Raw genomic sequence first — 23,515 nt, forward strand, 5'->3', positions numbered from 1 at the left:
ACCTCTAAAACTAGCATTAGCCTTAAAAGCAATGCATTAACACCACTCTCCCTTGCTGTGTTAATCGTTCAGTACACAGTGCTTCAGGATATACGTTAAATAATAATTTAATCTGTGAAAGAAAGCTGCTCCAGTATAGGTGCTTTGCTATATTCCCACTGAATCCATTGTAAGAACACACAATGTATGCATCACAGCCATCAACAGATTTTTATAGCATTGATTTTACACAATGAAAACCACACTGAGAATTTCTGGCAGTTGTCATTTCATGTATTCCTCACATAAAATTTAGCTTTAAAGTTGTAATATCAAGTTCTAATGTAAGGTGATCCTTACAGACAATCCTTTTAAACTGTCACAGCATCTCTGCAATAACGTCCAGCAGTTATAAAATATTATAGTCGCACCGAAGGATTGGACAATAACTATAAATAGGAATATGAGAACACCTGGGTCCATTCTTGTCTCAGAACTTAAAACATCTCAAATCCATTCCTCGCCTTGTCATACCTCATTCTTCATTTTAAGGGCTGCACTTAAAACACCGTGATAGCACCTTAAGCAGTGAAAATGACTTCTTCCATCATCCCCCGCCTCAAACAGGACATGCTATCAGAAACGCTGAGCTTTAATGTTAATGTCGAGTGAAGACATATGACAAGCCTTCTCAGGGGGATCACACATCATCATTGTTTGGCTAATGGTCTTCATTTGAGCTGCACAAAAAACAGGAAGATTAATGATCAAATCAAATGTTCAAATTAAAACTAAATAAGAGAGGGCATAGAAGTGAAAGCAATCAACTCTCATAGTTGGATTCTGTTGTTGGCATTCAGCATTACTGTTTGCTCTCTCTGCGCAGTCACTCCAGCGGAGTCCTTGTGGACCTCTGTGTCCTTCGTCTTTCAATCCCCCACTGTGTGCAACTTCCCAGAGCCCAGAGGCCATTTGTCAGAGGTTGGCATGGGTTGCGGAGACAAAGTGTAGGGCAACCCAGGGCACAGTCTATGAGATCTACTCCCTGGAAATGCTGTAATACCCCAGCAGTGGGACAAAAAGTGTCTGAGCCTTAGAGAAGTGTGCAGACACCCGCTGGGAGCAGTTATTGTACTGTAAAAAAAAATAAAAGAAGAAGAAGACGAAAGAAAAAAAAGAAGCGTTGATCTCGAGGTGATTATATTGTCCTTATACTGTAGTTGTGTAGCAGATTCAGACTGATTCTGATCAATCAAAACCCAAATATCTTGTGCCAAAACGGTTTGCTGACCACAATGTAAATAAAAGAAACACTTCACAGGGCTCAAGAATAAAAGGGGACCTATTATGCCCCTTTTCACAAGATGTAAAATAAGTCTCTGATGTCCCCAGAGTGTGCATGTGAAGTTTTAACCCAAAATACTTTACAGATAATTTTTTATAGCTTGTTAAAATTTCCACTTTTAGGGTGAGTCAAAATGCATAATTTTCCTGTCTTCCCCTTTAAATGCTAATGAGCTGGTACTCTGGGGAAGAGGGCGGAGCTTCAATAGCTCAAGCTCCGGTAATAGCGGTGCTAGACTTTGCAAATAAACACTTCATTATTAGTACAAGCCTGTTATCTTTACAGATAATGCACTCAGTTTAAAAGTCAGTCATCTGATTGTACTGTGCATAAAAAATGTACTTTATGAATTACACAGACGGGAGCATGGCGCAATAGAAAATAACTCACCATCGCATATCTATTACAAATTTTATAAGCCCCACTAGGGATTATGAGCTTGACTTATTCCTTTCATATGCAATTTTAACTCCCACTTTCCTATTCACAATTATTCTGGTACTACGTGAAGGCAGCATCAGTTAAAAAAGACAGACAATGGTAGCTTTTGCAACATTAGCCTTACAGAGTGCCAAGAAGGTCTTTCAGAAAGGCAATTTGGAAAACTAACGCATGATACTTACTACTTCTAGAAGTGTTACTGTATCATGAACAGTTGGCACTGTTCCATCCTTCAGGAGAAACTTTTGTGCAAAAACTGCTTTATACTGATCATCATTCACAAAGCAGTCCAGTGTAAATGATTCACGCAGACATAAATGAATTCCGGGGGAGTTGAGGGAGAATCTTCTTCAAGAACAAAATTAATCCACCTCATCTTCAGCGGCTCAGATTTCAGGAGTAAATGGAAAGAGCTATGTGGATTCATATATCCAGCTACAGAACACCTAAAGTGCTTGGGAGACATTCTCGTCAGTGCAGCAATGGCGGACTGTGTTCAACTCAATGTGAGACTGCTCAGGGCGGTTCTATGTATAAGCAGCAGTGTCTGTCAACTTTCGTGGGCAAGGCCTGTGGCTAATGTGACATCACATTAGCAGCAATGCTGATAACAGGTAGTTGGGAGACACTACTTTTTACTTATTGGGATAAAAAAAAAAAATAGAAGTGGGTGGATTTTTATCATTATAGGGTGGTCGTGTACACACACCCAACACACATTTATGTCCAAGCAATATGTGAAAGTGAAAATTTCATAATAGGTCCACTTTAAAGAAAAACTGACTAAGGAGCCAGTGTCTCTTAAAAATAAAATACGTCTTTGTTACAGAATCATTGATTCTTTTGAAAGTTTTGGTATACAGTGTATGTTTTTATATTAAAGCTATTTAGTTTAAGGTATAAAATAGGGTATTATTTAGTTTTATGTAATATTTAGTTGCACGGGGAAGTCGTGGTCTAATGGTTAAAGAGTCTGACTTCTTACTGTCAGGACAGATGAGGACCCAAGAGCGGAATGAGGCTGAAGAATAGTATTTTATTAAAGAGGACGTCTTAACGTCAAAAAACAACAAAACCCCTCTGGGGGGGGGGAAATGAGTCTTGACTTCACACTGCTCAGCGGGCAGGTCGTGCGCTCAGCCTTTTTCAGTCGCTTTGGCATCCGCTGACCAACAGAAGTTGACCTTTGTGGAGGTTAGTTGTGGTGGAGGTTAGCGCGGTCAGAGGAGCCGCCACCTGCCCGAAGTTTCTGATTAATCGCCTATAAAAATTGGCGAAACCCAGGAACCGCTGTAACGCCTTGCGGGAATCAGGTGTCGGCCATTCGGAGATGGCTCTCACCTTCGCAGGGTCCATGCGAATCCCTCCCACCGAGATGATGTGGCCCAAGAACGAAACTGACTGAACGTGGAACTCGCACTTCTCCGCCTTAACGAACAGCTGATTCTCTAACAGCCGCTGAAGCACCTGTCGTATGTGCTGGACATGATCCTGAAAAGAAGAGGAGAAAATTAAGATGTCATCTAAATAAACAAAAACGAACCTGTCGATCATGTCCCTCAGCCAACGTTGACAAGTGCTTGAAAGACAGCTGGAGCGTTGGATAAGCCGAAGGGAAGAACCCAGTATTCAAAGTGCCCGCGAGGCGTGTTAAACGCGGTCTTCCATTCGTCCCCCTCCCTGATCCGCACTAGATGGTAAGCATTGCGAAGATCCAATTTCGTGAAGAACTCGGCCCCCTGCAAGAGATCGAAGGCCGAAGACATCAGCGGGAGAGGGTACCGGTTCTTAACTGTGATGTCATTCAACCCTCGATAGTCTATACAGGGGCGCAGAGAGCCATCCTTCTTCTTCATGAAAAAGAACCCCGCACCGGCCGGAGAAGAAGAGGGACGAATAATACCGGCTGCCAGAGAATCACTTAAATACTTCTCCATCGCTTCGCGCTCTGGCGTGGGGACAGAATACAGCCGCCCGCGAGGCGGAGAAGCACCAGGGAGGAGATCGATGGCACAGTCGTACGGTCAGTGAGGAGGAAGAGATACAGCCCGGGACCTGCTGAAGACCGCCCGCAGATCATGGTAGCAAGCAGGAACTCGAGAAAGATCCGCCTCCTCCTCCTGTAGGGAAACAGAAACAGAGACCGGGGAGAAGGCAGACAGAAGACAATGTGTATGACAATACTGACTCCATGACAAAACTACATTGTCTGCCCAGTTAATGTTCGGCCCGTGGCGAACGAGCCAAGGATGACCCAATACCAAAGGGACAGATGGGGATTTACAGACTAGGAATCTGAGGTCCTCCCGGTGGTTCCCGGAGGTAAGAAGACTCACCGAATCAGTAATCTGAGAGATCTGCATAAGTGGCCTGCCATCGAGTCCGTGAGTGACTATTGGTGACTGCAGGGATTGGATGGGTATATCCCGAACGCGAGCCCACTCTTCATCTATGAAGTTGCCCTCTGCTCCTGAATCAACGAGTGCTGAAGTCTTAAACAAAGTTTGTTTAGTGAACAGAGACACAGACAGAAGAGTGCATGACCTGTGAGCAGGGGAAATGGCAGTACCACTCAGATTAACTCTCTGTGGCGAACGAGCAACCTTAGCTGGACAGGAGTGAGCTCGGTGTCCTTGAGCCGCGCAATACAGGCAGAGACCCTCCAACAGGCGGCGCTGTTTCTCCTTGGGCGTGAGGCGCAAGCGATCCACCTTCATAGGCTCACACTCCTCGGTAGCCTGGGATGGAGGGACGAACGTGACAGGCTTGGAGTCTGCTCAAACTCGACTGTGAAGCTCTCTCCTGGCGTCTATGCGGAGGGACAGACTGATAACATCGTCCAATCGTTCTGGAACCTCACTGGAGAACAGTTCATCCTTGACTGAGTCATTGAGACCCTCTAAAAAGCGAGCGATAAGGGCCTCGGTGTTCCATCCACAGGTTGCGGCCAGGGTACGGAACTGCACAGAGTAATCTGCCACTGAACGCCTGCCCTGTTGAAGGCGCGCTAACAGTCGGGACGCCTCCTTGCCAAAAACAGACTGATCAAAGGTCTTAACCATCTCCTCCTTAAAGGAACTGAAGTCCGAGCAGCACACGGCCTGTGACTCCCATACCGCAGTCCCCCAATCACGTGCTCTAACAGAAAGCAGGGATATGACATACGCCACCTTGGAGACATCTGATGCGTAGGTTCGAGCTTGAAGGGAAACTGAATAAGGAAGGCTTTGCAACTAGTAGGCTCACCGGAATACACTCTCGGCTCAGATGAGGAAGCGGACCGGAAAGGCCCGGGAGGCGGTGAAGGGAATTCCTGTCGAGTGAGACGATCAAGTCGACCCACTAAATCCGCGATATGAGCCGACAAGGCATCCACAGAGTGGTGGGTGGAAGACAGTTCCATCTCATGACAGCCCAGGATCGCTCCTTGATGCTCCAAAGCCGCCTGCCAAGTTGAGCTCTCCGCTGGGTCCATTCTTGGTCAGTGTGTGGTGTCAGGACAGATGAGGACCCAAGAGCGGAATGAGGCTGAAGAATAGTATTTTATTAAAGAGGACGTCTTAACATCAAAAAACAACAAAACCCCTCTGGAGGGGAAAAGTTAGTCTTGACTTCACACTGCTCAGCGGGCAGGTCATGCGCTCAGCCTCCGAGAATGCCAGGAGAGAGGGAGCAACAAATCCAAGGCGGCAGGCAGGAGAATAGTCGGGCAGACAAGGGGTCAAGCGAGGTGCAGACCGGGCTGAGAACGGCGGGCAGTACCACAGTCAAAAACAGTCCAGGTCGAAAACCAGAAGAGCGGTCCGAAATCCTCTGAGGGCAAAGCACAGGTTACACTAACTGGGCAGACAAACCAACAAGCGAACTGACCAGAACAGGACAGAACCGAAGCTAAACGCCAAAAGGTCACAGAACACACTGACAAGGATGGGTGAAAATCAAGCAGAATAAATAGCGTGAGTAATGAGATAGAGGGAACAGGTGCGTCAGACAAGCCGCAGCCTAAATTGCAGAACGAGATCAGCTGGCGCTAGGGCGAAGGGAAGAAAACCCAGAAAAATATATAGAAAAACAAACAAATTAAGAAAAAGGAAGAAAAAAGGACAGATCATACCCGAGTCCTGACACTTACCTGAAGGTTGTGTGTTTCAGGTCTCGCAGGAATTGTCGATGTGGGGAGTGAATAACCAGTGCTCTCTGCTACCCTCAGTACTACGACAGAGGTGAGACCCTTGAGCAAGGCACTGAACTTCCAACTGCTCCCTGGGCACAGCAGCAACATGGCTGCCCACTGCTCCGGGTGTGTGTGCACTTGGATGGGTTAAATGCAGAGCACAAATTGCTAGTATGGGTCACAGTACTTGGCCAAACATCACTTCACTTATTATATTTTGGTTCCAGTCTGACACAGTCATTAAATTATTGTTAATTATATTTCTGCCATACTCAATATCACTTACTCTTTGTCACTCTGAATATTTTTTTTTTCTGTTTTCACCAGTCACATCAGAAAAAAAAAGAGATTTGACCTTACAGTCAATTCAGTTTTAATATTCTACTCAGCATAACATATTTCAGATGTTGTTGTTTTTATAGAACACTCTGTGAACACTCCATCACATGAAATTAAATGATTAGTGACAATTTTTTCAGTTATTTTCAGGCATTTTTACAGTTGTCATGACAATGCGACCATGCGACCATTTTAGTTGTTTCTTTGTCCATTCTCATTTCAGTTGGAAAAATGGTAATTTATCATCAGACTGTTAGGGAAAAGGGTTTGCTGACCTAACCCATAACTGATTTAATGTGCATGTCTCTGGATATCCATTGTAAGAAGCTGAAGTAACTGTGCAGACTTAGTGTAAAAATATTTGTACTTGCCAATTTTGCACAGTTTCCAGCAGTTAACATGACACTTCTTTTATGATCTCCCATCACCGAACACAAACAGTGAGTTATTTAATTTTAACAATGTGTCAATATACATGATTTATGTTCATGCACAGTGTGCCAGCAGTAAATGTTTCATTAGAGAAGCATTTTCATGAAAATGCCTTGCATGGATTACTTTTCAAATTCTTCTGGAAATTTAACACTTGAAGATCTACATGTTTACGCCATACACATGTGACCATACACATTTTTGGGTTATTAATTATTGGTTTAAGTATGCATGTAAACACAGCCATTGCTGGAACCCTATTGTTTTCATTATGGTTTTCATTTTCTTTTTATTAGTTTTCTGTGTACCAAACTTGGTGGGATCAGAAATTAATTATTGGTTAATTAGACATTTTGATCAATTTTAATGTTGGGTGAAGTCGGTAATACTAAAGTTGTCCTCTAGATAAATGCTTTTAGATCTCAGTTTGGAATCGGATATACTTTAGTATTGATTATGTAATAATATCTCTGTAAAGAAACATTAAAAGACACTGATTCATTTACATGAGGTATTGGTGTTTGGACCTCAAGGATTGTAATTTGCAACTAGAGTTAAGTTCCCCTTTGAGGGAACATCAAACTGCGTCGAACGACACTTTGGGGGAAGCCCTTCAGCGTAGCGCTTCTGAGACAGCTTTCTGTCTTTTTTTTTTTCATCACAATTAAAATTTAAATTAAAATAACTTAAACTACTTTAATCTGTGCATTTTTTTTTTTAAACATGAGTTTCATAATTTGAGTTGAATTACTGAAATAAATGAATTTTTCCACAACATTCTAATTTACTGAGATGCACCTGTACACCCACAATTTGAATCAATATTCAAACATTTGACAGCACTTCAGAAGCCAATTAAGATATCCGATTGTAAAGGGACCAATAAAAGCCCTTATATCTGAACCATAAAAAGCTGCTGCTGCAGCAGATGAAGAGCTGATCAGACAGTGGCTGCATCCAAAAATTCAGGGCATGGAGGCATCAAGGCACGTTAAAATCCAAATTCTGATTTACTTCCTGTCTCCGGAGGAACCTTCTTCTGATCAAATTTTGAAGGCAGCATAGATGTATCCTTCAATGCATCTGATATACCACAATCCTGTGCATTCCATTCCGTGATGGTTGAGATAAAAAAAAAAAAAAAAATATGGTGTCTGAAAGTTTCAATGTATATTTCTAACACTTTTGATGTTATTTCTAGTGAGAAATCAGTATTATAGTAATTAAATATTAGTTAAATTATCACAAAAACTCGTTTTATTTTGTTGTAGATCATTAAACTGTTACGCTGCCTCTCTCTGTCTGAAATCAGTTTCATGAAGTGCCTTCGTGCAAAAACACTGCCTGCAAACTCATTGCCTCATATGGCAGGTAGACAGCTGACTTGTGAGTTTTCGAATGCAGCCAGTGAAGGAGCTCAGCATAATTTATGGACTCAAGGCTTGGAGAAACAAATTATATGGTAGTGATATCATAAATATGTATATTTTGATACCGATACTGAAATATTTGATAAGGTTCCATTTCTTATTTTTCACAGTATACATCAATACAAGCTAGCATCTCTCTTCCCTTCTGACAATGAGTTTGACACGCATCCACCTCCTGTCGATTGCACTAGAAATGCACCAGAAAGTCTTTCATCAATTATAGATGGAACTTTAATTTCTTTACAATGTAAGTATGTTAGTTTTGGAATGGGATATTTGTATGATTTTTACATATACATGTCTGTCTAACTACATTACTAAATTGTACAGCAATTACAGATCAAAGCCATCTGATTTTCCATTTATCTAAATAACCAACATATATGGCTCTTAAAACACTGCTTATGAAAATTCAGTTTTGTCGTATTTCGAGTGTCTCAACTGAATTGATGTCATTTGTTTAATAATTTTATTACTGTGTACTTGTCCTTTTTCATGAATTCAGTTCAGTTTGAAATTTGAAATCATGTTTGCTTTTGCTGTAAGCTTTTGCAGAATTACCCTGTTTTAAAGACACAAATACACTGAATGAGCAAATGTTTAAGCTTGAGATTTTAACAAGAGGGAGAATCCTCTTGTTAAGTATGACGTAAGGACTGTTACACAGTAAAACAATAATAATAATAATTATTATTTATTTTTTGCATTATTGTAAGGGGTACGTTTAAGGTTTGAGTAGGTTTGTGGAAGTTTCCTGTCAGAGCTGTATCCCTTCTAGCCACAACTTTTACATCATAACACTGAAGTCAGTTGCAACTTCCAACTTTTGTTTTTATTTTATCTACCTTAATTTGAAGAGTTAATGTGAAAATATATTTATGACTACATACATTTGATTTTAGGTGCAATTAATTAAAGAAAAATGTTTATTTGTTATTTGTTTATTTGTTATTGTTTTAACTGATTAGCAGCACTAATATATTGCTGATTATTATTTATCTGTTCTAAATAAAATATTATTTAATATGCATATTCAGCATGGCCTCAGATGTAAACATGTTTAAAAAAACTTCAGTTTCCTATATATTTGGATTTTGACTCTTCAATGATTTAGATAAAAACCATGATGAGGTTAAGTAGATGAATAAATGAAGTAATTGTGTGCTTGGCAGACAGAAACGTAATCATTTGCATGCATACATATTTTGCTAAGAGAAAATAAAAATGTATATGTTTAAACTATGCTATGAATTAAAATATGAATCGCACAATCTGTAATTGCTAGCTTGCAGCTTTCTGGTAATAATAAATCATTTCATGTCCATTAAAGGTCCAACATCATAAATCATCATTAGTGCTATCAGTGCTGGAAAAATACTCAGTGAAAACTGTCATCATCCATTACATAGTTTAATTACTTTATGTGAGATGTATGTGTGCAAGTTATGGCCCGCAAGACCTGCAGCTTGTGTAGAAGTGTTGCTCAGACTCTTCTCACTAATAAGGGCCTTTTAGCTTTTTTTTTTGTTCTTTCTCTTCATTTGTTTTGTCTACACTCTTTTTTGCACACTACTTAAAAAAATGTATTGTTTCTGGCAATATCTGCACATTCCAACATTCTGTCTTTATTAATCTTGCTGCAGAATCTGTGCTTACCTGTTATTTTTATTTTTCTGAGTTGCAGAAATTGTTCTATTCTCTTGTGACTAGCTTTTGAAAATAAGGATTTGGAATTCTTCATGTCTGTGACATTACACCATACCTTTGCGTGTGTTTTTTATTCTGTAGATTGATGTATCAAAAGTGAAATTGCACTTTAAACTGTTTGGAATGGTTTATATTACTACCTGAGTCAGAACGAAAAAAAAAAAGTGATGTCAGAGGATTGTTAATGATTATGATCCCCTTGTGAGGGATATTTGCCTATATGTGCAAAGATTCATTTATATGCGTATAAAAGTTAGATTTTTTTTTCTTCTTCTGTGGACTTCCTTAAAAGCCTTTTATTGGCCCCTAGGGGTCTTGGACCCCGGTTTTTATAAATCCCCACTGTGTGGTAAATCAATATGAGTAAAACCTACATGGCATAATGCACTATGCCAGTAAAGGTGAAGTCAGAACTACTGTACTTACTATAGCAATTATTGATCCTAATTCCATTTCCCCACATTATAGTCTAACCATGTAATATTGCTTTTTATAACCATCATCCATTGTAAAAGTCTAATTCTTGACCAAATCTGAACTAATTTTGTGAGATTAAATTAATGGTTTATATAACAACTTCTACATTATGTAATATAATGTTCTTATTCAGGGTATATAACTCTTGGTAAATGCAATTGGAATATTAATTGCAGCTACACAGAATCATCAGATGCCTATTTCCCACAACTAGATATGGTTCTTTAGGGTCTTAATGAAAAATCTGTAACATGGTTTGGTTAAAATTTCTCAGTGGTAATGTAAAATACGACTCTTTTTACCCTGTCAAAAACGGCTCTTTTCAGTGCAAGCAGTTTTGTAGAATTTTTCTTTAAATCCTGACCTTCTCTCTGAGGTACTGTTTACTTTAGTCACAATCATCATGAAACTTGCTGATTAGCACATTATTAGGAAAGGCAATTTGCAAAGATTAATTGAAAAACCTTATACTCACTTCTGTTGGTGAAGCTGGATCATGAATGATTTGCGCAAACATATACGGATTTAGGTAGATTGGGGTAGCATTCCCTTCCATAACAAATGTAATCCACTGCGTCTTCAGCGGCTCAGATTTCAGGAGTGAATGATGACCGAAATGTTCATTATTACATCCAACAACAGAACACCTCAGTTGCTTAGGAGACATTCTTGCCTACATCTGCTCTGAGGTCGAAACAATGGTAGGACACCAGTCCAGTCTGTGCTGGAACAATACTAAAAAAAAAAAAAAAAAAAACACTGGGTGGATTTTTATCATTTTAGGGTAGTAGTGTACACACTGCCAACACACATTTCAGTTCAAACAACTTGAAAAAGTGCATGTAGCATCTAACGACCCATTTAAGATAAATTGTATTGTTTGCTTGTTCATTTTAAAAGACTTTATTTTCTGGAAAGCCCACATCTAAAAGAAATAACGAGCTGCATGATTTGTTTTATTCATGTTTTTAGATTTTTCCATTCATGTCGCCACAGGGTGGTCTTCCTGTAAGCATTCAGAGTTTTTACAACATTTGGACTCCCTCCAATTTAGCCCTGGCATCCACTAAGCGCACCTGAAATGTTGTTCTGTCCCCTGTCTTTGATAAATATTAAAACACCATGTACGTAATCTATCTCTTGGCGCAGTCATGGATAATACCACAGCAGGGCTTTGGTATGTTTTTACCCTGGAATGTCTTAAACCAACTTCATTTAAATGACACAGCATGGCAGTCTCCCAGATGAATGAAATAACAAACATTGCATGTTGTCTCTGTTTGTGTTTCCATTAAAATTTATCCCACCATTCCATTATTTGTCACCTTAAATTCAATGGACCAATCAAAATGAACTTTTACATATGTATAAGCATTTACCTCTGTTACCTCATCTACTATACTCAGCTTTAGGGAGATTTGTGAATGCGTTTGTAGAATCTATTACTTACAGATGCTGAAAAATAAAAATTTAATTGTGCCCAAAATGCTGATGGACTTATTGTATTGTATTGTTAACACCGGCTTTGTAATAGGGATGTTCTCTGAAGTTTGAAAATCATTTTTATACTGTCCTGAATGATATTAAACAGACAAACCTGTATATAAGGTTGAGGACATTAAATTAGTTCTGAATCCAAACTGGTTCCATGTTTTTAAAATAAAAGTGAATCTACAGTATATGCACCAGAAATGAATGCATTATGACTCAAATTGAATAATGCACTCAAATACTTTGAAACTTTCCTGTATGACTTATTCAACAGCACAACAACATTGTGGCTGAATCTATTAAATCACTCTTACAGGACAACCAGTGTAGGTAGTCCAGTGAGCAAATTACTTATGAGCCAGTTATTTTAGTAAACTACATGCTTTCAGTGCAATAGTGTAGTCCCTAGACATTTGAAAACTTGCAGACCTATTTACTGGGATACTTTAATATGAACTAGGTCCATTACTTAAGATAAAACACTGGAAGTTAATGATTTTTGATGTAGATGGAAATACTTGATTCTTGCCAGTTTCCTTCAGATTCTATTCAAGTGCACCACCACTAAATCTACTACACAGTGCAAAACAGATATGACCAGTGTAGATCAATTCCCAAACAAAACTTTTACAATAACTTTTTTTTTTTTTTAGTGAATCAAAAACATAACAACCATTGTAGTCTGACAAACAAGCCAATTATTTGTATGAGTCAGTTCAAATCAAACACAAACATATAGCATATGCATTTTTGTCTGGACAGCGAATCCATATATTTTCTGAAACAATGACGTCATCAGCCCACATCTCGCCGCTAGTTAGACACCGCTATGTCACGTAACAGGAAAAAAAAAAAACATGAACAAACACTGAATGGTTTTCTTTTTATTAACTAACATTAACACAGATTTATAAATGCATTGTTTGTATACTACTCTTATGCATGCATAGTCCAAGTATGTTTCTCAGTTTTTAGTATATCTCTGTGGCAGAAATACAGCGCCACACTGATCTCGCATGTAAACTACATTGTTTTGTGTCGGTTTTGTGGTTTTGTGTAGATGCAGATATTTCTTGAGACAAGAAAAGAATAAAAATAAAGATTGGATAGGGAAAGCGCCGGCGTGGACTAGTGATGTTCAATTCTTGGACAAATCTTTCTTTTGAGCTGGTTCTCAGGAAGTAACCAGTTGAGCTGGTTCAAAAAAATCTAACTTTATCCAACTTTAGTTCTGTTCTGGGTTGAGGATACAGGACGCACAGCCGAAGTAGCACGTCCAACTCAAAAAGAACAAATTGAGCAGGTTCAGCCAACTGTCAAAGTTTGCTGAGGATTACCGAGGACTCAAAAATGAGCCGTGGCGAAGTTTGTCGAGGATTACCAAAGATTCTGATGAGTGAGTTGATGATACTGTGCAAGCTTGAGGTGCATACTGGAAATATGCTTAATATGACTGTTATTAATTTACATTTTATTAAAACCTGCAAAAACCTTTCTGTCAAGGGATGTAAATACATTTTACAATAGTTTATTGCACATGCATATTAAATGTAAAATTGCTTAAGCGAAATCAAGGAGTTTATAAAATGAGTTTGTGCATCAATGTCTGGATTGTGTGCTAGGAGTGAAACTTTTAGAAATCTTATCCCAGTTGTAGGCTTGTAAAATTTGGTCAGTCATATCTGACATAACGGATGCGCGAAATGAAACTTAATAAATTATATGGTAATAATCAGCAATATGCTTTCACACAATTAACTTTTATTTTTATAATGTTTCAATATGTATTGACACAAATTACTTATTTGAATTTTTCATTGATACAACATTGCACTGAGTTGTTAGAAATGAAATGCGTAGCGACATTATTGCTTGATGACGCTAGGAACCGATTAATCTGCTTTTTAAACCAGTTCAATGAGCCTATCTGTCTGAAAAGAACTGGTTCGCAGAAAAATGAATCAGACTTTGCATCACTAGTGTGGACGTAGCCTTAAATACAGGGCAAATAAGGGAACTAATGACAAACAGCTGACACAATTAAATTAATAACTATTAAAACTAATAAGTGGTGTGAAACTACAACAAAGGACAACAGAAACTAAAGCCTTCTACGCACTGTACAGTTTTCGCAATTCTATGAGATCATTTCAAATCACACTGGGCAACATGGATCTAATAAATTTGGTTACGACACGTATACAGACTGTACGATGATGATGCTACGATGCATTTATCACCATGTGCTAGTTGTTAACAAAAAGAGCATGGCAGTTTGGCAGTTGTAGTTTTTACGTGTGCTGAAAAAAGGTAAAAAGCTTGAGGTAAGCAGTTTTTATGTTTTAGTGCCTTGTCGCATTGATCTCATGTCACATTTTTATTGGTTGGTCAGTAAACATGGTCCGTAACAGCAAACACATTGTGCGATGATAATGCTGAATTTCTGACACTGTCAAAAATGGTTTTAGGCTAACTTTGGTCCCAACACAGTGACAAGGGCCATCTCTGCACCTCTCTCACTATACGAAATAGAACTATCGTTCAAGGTGCCATGATCACAGAAATTGCCACAATCTTTCAACTGGGACAGGTGAAAATCGGGCATTTTGTAGAAGGCTTTAGATAAAATAACTGAAAGTGTGCAATACTTAAGAGTCAGTTCTTTTAGTGAACCATACACATACAGCACAATCAGTGTAAATTCTGGAAAAACAAAACAAAAATCACCCACTTCGATGGGATATGATGAGCTAAAACGAGACATTTTCTACACTTGAAATAATTGTGGAAGAAAAAAGATTTTTACAAAAGCAGAACATTTATTTAGCTTTTTAAATTTTAGATATTGTGTAGATAGAGTGAGCATGATTTCTCCCTCTAGGTTACCTTGGGAGAATTGCCTTCAGGGGTGCTACAATTAAAATTGTTTCAATTAAGTTGAAATGGGTATTAATAGTGCTTCAAAATAAATAACTGGTATGATTCAGCTGAGAGCATCTCTTCTGACCTAGCATTTTAGAATTCTTACTTCTATAGCTCCTCTTGTAAAAATAAAGTTAAAATAGTATATATACATTATTTCATTTAAAAGATCCATTAAAGTGGAATGTGCTTTCTAAGCTTTCACTATGAAAAATAATGGATGTGGAGATTGGCAAGCTTCCAAACACGCATCCTGTAGCAAATTGGAATATTTACCAGATTAGTCTCTTGTGTGTTTAAACATTTTAAGGACAATTCAGTTGCATTCCCAATACAACAGAATTTGAATATGAAAGTGTTTGCTGTTCAGGGATAATACAGAGACTGTGAATTCAGCATTAAGTTGCTGAATTAGTTTTGAATGTATGCCAAATCCCTGTGCACTGTGTTGATGCTATGGTGTTGTTTACTCTTGAAAGTTTAGTCAGGGTAAATAACATGAAATAACAAGGAATGTTAACAAAATATGAAGCAATTATCAATCGGCAATTATGTGAGAAGTGGACATTTTTGACCACTCAAACAAACAGAACAATGATGTGAAAGTGCCACAGTGTTTGCACTCTTTGGAAAGTCAAACTATTGCTATATTTATGACTATTATCTCAGCACATGTGCTGTTCTAATGCCAACAATTACACACTTCACCTTTCCAGATCCCCCACTTCGCACCAGTGTCCCTTTCAACTTCTGGAGTGGACAGCATTCTTAACTTTTGATTACACTTTACAAAGAGCAGCCAGATTTGTAATTTTTTTTTCATAGGCCAACACAAATTCTTAACTACCCATTTTGTTACTTTGCAAGTGGAGACACTGAAGAATGGAGGGTCTAGATTACAATCTGACCATTAAGAAGAGAAAAAAGTACAATCTCAAACACACATTGCTCTCCCAGATGGAAAGACAATAACAGAAACATCCACATTCTAAGTTTCTAGCCGAAAAAGTAGGAGTAGGAGACATTAACAGAAACACCTGCAACAAGAATATACCCTTGTGAAAAGACCTTGCCTCCAAGGTTCCTTCAGCTCTGTGTTTCAGACTGTAAAGACTTTCTCAATGTTTCAGGTGTTCAGAATTATCCTGCATGTCATGTCCGAGGCTGTTTAAATGGAATCAAGTTCCTTCTCTTCTGTAATGTGGTGTTCTTATGGAGGATGTCACCTTTACAATGGGGAACGTACATATCACTTACTAAACCTCTTTCCAGAGACATTGACATTAATCTTTATTGTCAATACCTTATTATCTAACATGCTTTTGATACTGTAAAATTGATTTCAACTTAAAGGGATAGTTCACCCAAAAAAGAAAATTACCCCATGATTTACTCACCCTCAAGCCATCCTAGGTGTATATGACTTTATTCTTTCAGATGAATACAATCGGAGTTATATTAAGAAATGTTTAAAGCTTCAAAATCTTGACCCCCATTTACTGCCAGTACAAAGAGCCAGTATATTTTTTATTAATATAACTCTGATTGTCTCAGATAGAAGAAAGTGATTTACATAAAAAATTAATTAATAAATTAAAAAAAATAATGGGTACCTGTACCATGGATGTGTTATAAAGTATATATTATAAAGTAGGGAGGTCGTGGCCTAATGGTTAGAGCACTCTCTCCACCCTCAATAGCATCACTGAGGTGCCCTTGAGCAAAGCCCCAAATCCCCAATTGCCCCCCGCTTTTGCATTTGTAATGTAAATGTTAATCCAACCTGATGTTTTTCAACCAACAGTGGTCTATTCACCTGTCAATCAACTAGCTAAAACATTTGTAAAAACTGCATATTTGTCTATGCACAGGATCAAAGAAAAAAACAACAACATTGCCTGGTGAATCTCATTCCTGCTGCATCATAAATATAGAGGTGTGAGAAGTTGGTGTAAATAAATATATGGGTCCATGATAATGCACCATGTGACAACCTATCACATCCCTAGCTGGATCCAAGAAGATGAAAATGCATTTAGTATATACTTCAGTGGCTGCCACAGTCACTGCATCTCAATAAAATAAGTTTTTTTTTTTTTTTTTTTTTTTGATGTGATGGACAGGCAGATTTGCATCAATACTGTGTGATGCTATCATGCCAAAATAGAGCAGAATCCTTAATATTTTAACTCCTTCACAAATGCAGGCTGTTTAGAGGGCAATATGTAAAATATTAGAAAGGTTTAGCTAACAAAGTGGCAATTGACGGTATGCATTACATAATGATTGAAATAATCATATTAATCATATTTTCTTTTTTATATTGATGTCTTGTTCTTAAATTGTATATTAATAATGTTGAAAATTTATATTGTTTAAAAGTTTGGGATAAGTTTTTTTATATACTTTTTAATATTATTTCAGCAAGGATTAATTAAATTTGTCAAAAGTTACAGTAAAGATTTTTACAGAAGGTTTCTTTTTCTAATAAATAAATGTTTATTTTTTTCTGTATTTTTGATAAAATAAATAGAGCCATTGTGAGCATAAGACTTCTTTCAAAAATATATAAAAAAAAAATCTTAACCTTTTAGAACAGTATTGAACGTAAAAAAATTACAATAATTGCTGTAATTAAAAATATATGATATTAAACATAATAATAATAATAAACATTTCATTACATTTATTCAAGGATCAAGAAGGTTCTTACTCTTCTATAGAATATGAAGGCTTACATTTTGATTATCTTGTCTTTATGATTTATGTGATAGTACATTTGTGCACTTAATATTTAATGATACAGACAAATAAATAGATCTTATCAGTATCAGAGCTTTACACTGGCTGTGTGTACAACTGTACTGAAAGTAATCATCCATGTCTACACTGTCACTTTTCATCTCCAAGGTAATAAAATGTTCTTGTTAGTCAAATAATCAAATAGTGATGCTGATTGAAAATCAGAGAAAAAGGTCAATAGTTAATTTATGTAAATGTAACCTATTGCTAGTGATTTAAGAAAGTTAATGGACATCTTATGCATCAGTTATGCATTAAATACTAATCAATACAAAACAAGAATGTACCATGCAGTGCCATTTTGTATGCTTTACTAAGATTCTTTTCAGTTTGATGTCAAGAGGAAACAAACTGTGATTGTTTTAGGCAGGGTTTTTAGAGTGGAAGACCAGCAGGCATCATGAGGTAATCAAGGAATATGTAATCAGAGCTGTAACCATGGCAACCTGTCAAAAATGCATTAGGAAGAGCAAAATCTAGATAATAGCAACAGGATGACAGAATAAAAATTGTCTTGTGCAGCTAAATATGGATGTGGAAAACCAATGTGTGTGTGTGTGTGCACTAGGAAATTCAATGGATCTCATGTTAAAATATAAATCAGCAGTCCCTTCGAGGAGTCATATTTGTGTATCTAAAAAGTATGAGATATATTATTTTCTAAGGCCATGTCCACACTTATTATTGTTATTTTTATAAATTGATTTTTTCATTCTTTTGTTTAAAGGTCCCGTTCTTCATGATCCCATGTTTCAAACTTTAGTTAGTGTGTAATGTTGTTAGAGTATAAATAATATCTGTAAAATTCTATAGCTCAAAGTTCAATGCCAAGCGAGATATTTTATTTAACAGAATTTGCCTACATCGAACAACCAGTTTGGACTACATCCCTCTACTTCCTGCAGTAATGACATCACTAGAACCATTTTTTTTACTAACCTCCACCCACAGGAATACACAAAAAATGGGCAGTGGTCTTGTTGTGCTCCGACGGAGAAGAGGAAGAGTTGCGTTTGTAGAGTGTGTTTGTCGTCGAAACGCTGTTATTTTCATCTCTGAGTCCAGTCATCTGTTTGGCCTTCCCAGGGATGCTGTACTTAGAGATCAATGGTTACAATTTATGTTTAACTCGGTTCCCGAAAATTATAATCCACGTGTAAAACTATGAGCAACACATTGAAAGATGGAGTGTATTTTATTATTTAAGTTGGTGCGTTTAATAGTTTCTGTAACTTATTTCACAAAGGTTGTTGACTCAACGTACATGCAGACCAGCAAATATGTATGTGCATTATGAAATGCATTAATTTATTTTAAAAGGATCAACTCCGTACAGGCAAGCAGATTAGTACAGAACGCAGTGCGTTAAATTGTACATTAAATGTTTTCCTCCTATAGAAAATCATTATAAATAAAATCCATAATGTAGCTTAATGGAAAAAGACAGTGATATAAACGAGTTGTAGACAATTTATTCTATATGAAAGAATGCTTAATGTGAAACTTTGTGTGTTGCGTTTATTCTGGGCTCACCTGCTTGCCTGTACATATTAGTTATGTATTTTAATAATGTAGAGAAGCATATTGAGTTTGACCTTTATCATCTTAGTCCATTATGCCACATTTTACGGTATGTGAGGAAAATACTATATACATATTCATTAAAATAATCAACTGTATATTTAATTTGATATTTTAATAGCATTTTAATACATTAAGCCATGTTAAGTGTTTATGTTTTTCTACAGGAGGAAAACGCTTAGCGAGAGACTTTGCACAAGCGTTTATATTCTGGTGTTCTGCCCACGGATTTGCCGGTCTAGTATTTTTCTTGCAGGACCCTGTAGGTTATAGTACTAAATTAGGTTTAATCGTTTAATCACCACCATAGCTTCTTGTCTCCATTGGCAACGCGCACGATTTGTGTCGATTTGCAAGTGTCGCAGGTAGCAGAGAGGGCATGTAGCGATTGCAAGTGACATTGTAATTTAGTTTTTTTTTTCTTGTCTTCGCCACCTGGCTACTGTTATAAAGTGTTGGGAAATTCAAACAAAAAGTAATAAAAAATTTAGTCTGATCTGAGTCTAAAAATTTTATCAAGTCTGAGAATGTAAGTCTGAGAGTGCAAGTGCAAGTCTGCAGCCTGACCCTCTTGGCTAAAACCATTCTACTCAGATGTCATTGAGTCTGTTGTAATTGGTGCTCCCCTGCCCACCCTCCAAGAACTGTAGTGTGTGAGTAAAAGGGCTCAGAAAATCACTCTGGATCCCTCACATCCAAGTTATCCCCTATATTAACTTTTGCCATCTGGCCTGCGCTTCAGAGCCGCAAATACCAGGATAGCCAGGCACAAGAACAGTTTTTTCCCCCAGGCAATCTACCTCATGAACAGTTAAATGTTCCCCACTTCTGCAATAAAAATGTGCAATAACCTTATATTTATTTGTTACCACCTCCATCCTAGTAGCTGCATCTTACTCTGTTCTATTCCATTATCATCTATAGCACAACTGTTCATACAGTTGATTTATTTTTCGATTTATTTTTCAAAATTTTTCTGTTTATATTTACATAGGTGAATTAATTTTTTTTATTTTTGGTCTGTGTGTTGTTGTTGTCTCTGTGTACTGGAAGCTTATGTTACTAAAACAAATTCCTTGTAAGCGCTAGCATACTTGGCAATTAAGCTCTTTCTGTGTAACAGGCGGACTTGGAAAAAGAAGGTTAGTTATATGATGAGGTTTATTGAAACAGGTAATGAACTTTTCCGTAAGAGAAATGAAAGGTAAGTGAATCCTTAGCTGAATCAGATACTGGTAATGGAGTGATAGTTTTGCGATCGTAATCTTCTTACAGAGAAGGGAGAAAGCTGGGAGGCTGACCGGTGCACACACCTCAGTGGAGACATCGGAAATGATAGCTTGGATGGTGAAATCACTGGAGACATGCTGGAGTCACAAGGAGAGGAGATTCTTGCTGGAGAAGAGGTAAATCAAGGAGTAAGTTAAAGGAGTCAATGCAGGTAACTATGACAGATGATATTCCACTGTGTAGCCACGAGATCGGACAATTGTGAAGGCTGAGGTGTGTGCTTAAATGTGGTGGTTGATGGGTGAGTGAACTAATGCTCATGATTAATACTCAGGTATGGGGGTGCGCTGTGATTGGCTGGGTGAAGAGCCTGACCGATTTGTGACATTCTGATTGTGATTCAGATTCGTTAATGTATCTGGGTTTTCTTTCTCATTTTTTTTTAACTCTTACTATAACTTTAACTTTAATTTATATGTACAGTATGTTTTACTTTTAGTTGTTTTAGTACTTCAACTTTTTTTTTTACGATAGTTGATTAGTTTTTTGAGGTGTAATACTTATTTTATTTCAGCTTTATTTTAACTAATGAAAATAATCTGTTTTAATAAGTTCTTAATTAATAACAACAACACTATTTCACAGTACTGTGTAGCCAAACTTGACCTTTAAGGTTTGCAGCATATGGCATCATACCCTGCAGAGCATGTGGTGCGATTTCATAGCTATTTAAATATTTCCATATTTAAAAAAACCAATAACTTTTGTCATGTCAACAGTTCTGCTAGCTTATAATACTGCCTTTGACAGTATTTCCACTTTGGTGAGATTTATAAAGGTGTGAGGCATTGATAAGAACTCTGCTGGGCACGTATGATTGACTTCTTGGCAATGAATTTGATCTAACTGGAGAGACTATGTAAGAGTTTATGAGGCCATTTCAGTTCATTTTAAGGCTGATCCACCATGTACCATAGGTGCTGTCTGGGAATTAATCCAACATTATAACACCAAGCCGAAGTGGTGATGCAACCAGAAAGCAACATTTTAATGCAAAATTTCCTAACTTAGAAACATCCCGCTCTCTCTGTAGAATTCAAAATATTATTGTTAGTGTTATACATCATAACTACTTATGATGCATAAACATTACTTCCTTCTTTTGTATGTTCTTTCCTGTTTCACAGACTTTTGATTCTATGATAAATTATATCAGTTGCACTAAATAAATAAAGATTGATTTTCCTCAAAATCAAATATTCTCTGACCTGTTGCTTTGAATGAATGGAATAGGTATGGTTTGCATAATGGATTTTAAATTGGGACAACGTAATGAACTGTATGTTATGTTTTGTTAGACAGACAGTTGAGAGCTCAGGAGGAAAGAGAGCAGCAGAGTAGTCTGGACTATGAAATCAAAGCTGCATTTATCTGGCTCCTCTCCAGTTCTGCTTCCCTCTTTATGTCTCGGCCTGGATAAACAGACAGATCAGCTGGCACTGCAAAATACTGTTCTGTGTTCTCAAGCAAGATGTTGGCATGAAACTACACCACATTTATAATCAGGTTCTCTTTAAAACGACATGTTTTGGCAGAAGACCAAAACCCAGAAAGGAAACCAAACATATAATTAGGGCTTATTAGAGTGGGGAAAAAAAGGTTATCAAGGCTGATTAGGATAATATACTGTAGCTTTTAACAGAATTCAGTGTGTATGAAAGCAAATGATAATATTCTTCAAAATCTACGAGTTCTGTTTCAGGTTTTATTTTTGTTACAAAAACTGAAACCCTGAGTGCCTAAAATAGATGCTAAATGAGAGGTCAGTGACAGATGATCTGTCCTGTTCTTGTCCATATCGCATCAAATACTGAGGAATGAACAGAGAGACTTTAAATCTGTCATGATAATGATCATTGCAACCCCTCCCCGTGCAATTACAAAATTCTGCTTCAGTCCGCCAATGCAAAAGGCAAACAAAATGAGTGTGGCCCACAGACTAGTAGTCTAATCAGATTTATTATTGTTAATTTATTATTATTAAATTCATTTCAAACAAAATTGCATGTTAATTTTGAAGGTTGACGTGTTTCATAGCCATTACATTTTAAAGTGCTCACATTTTGTAAAAAAGCTTGCATAGACTGATAAGTAATTTTTCTGGGCTAGAAACTTGCGTTAACACTTAGAAATTTAGAAATTTGAATTTGAAAAAAAAACAAAAACATTATTATTAGTATTTATTTTTTGTTAATTCGCTCATTGTGACTTCGCCAGCACAGGTTTCAATTTGTTCAGCAAACCCTTCGCTTACTCAAAGATAATTACAGAATACTACAATGAAGTGATCCATCATAAAGCTAAAATACACTTGAAGGTTCTTGAGATATTTTCATTGTTTTGATACACAGGGTGCCGAGTACACCAAGAAAATTCTGCTGTTTTATTTGTTGCATGTTATTCGCAGATGATGTGTGTTGGTCGATGTAACTCACAATGTCAGATAATAATGTAACATTGGTCTGCTCACATATGGTGAGGAGGCTGTGTACAGGAAAGAGGTTAAGACACTGGCAGTATGGTGCCAGGAAAATAACATATCTCTGAACAAGACCAAGGAGATGATTACAGATTACAAGAAACATCAGGGAGGAGCCAACACACCTATTTTCCTCAATAGGAAATGTAAAAAGCAGCAGAAAATTGGCAGAGACTATTTCTGCTGTACCATTTTATCAAACACCTGTATTATTTTTCGAGCACAAAACAGCATATTAGAATGATTTCTGAAGGATCGTGTGACACTGATGAATGGAGTAATGGTGTAATAATATTTAAAATATTATTATTAAGCAAATGTTGCAAAATAATTCATGGATACAGTTTAAATGATTGAAATGTTATTTCTTTGTGCATTTGTTTATGCATGTATTAATATATGGTAAATTATTTGTGATAAATCTATTTTTTATGAGGCTAGAGGCTGTTGGAAAATCCATGTTTTTTGTATTATTAATTTAATTTTATTTTATTTGCTCAGTAAACTCATTACCTTATCTGTATCCTCTGCTTTGGGCAGTAAAACTACTAGTCGAAGCTAGACCTCCTCTTGTAGGAAACACTGTGGAAGTGGGTTTGTTTTAACTCAGAGGGAGTGTCAGCCAA

The sequence above is a fragment of the Carassius auratus genome, chromosome 37, assembly GCF_003368295.1.
Source record: "Carassius auratus strain Wakin chromosome 37, ASM336829v1, whole genome shotgun sequence".
NCBI lineage: Eukaryota > Metazoa > Chordata > Actinopteri > Cypriniformes > Cyprinidae > Carassius > Carassius auratus.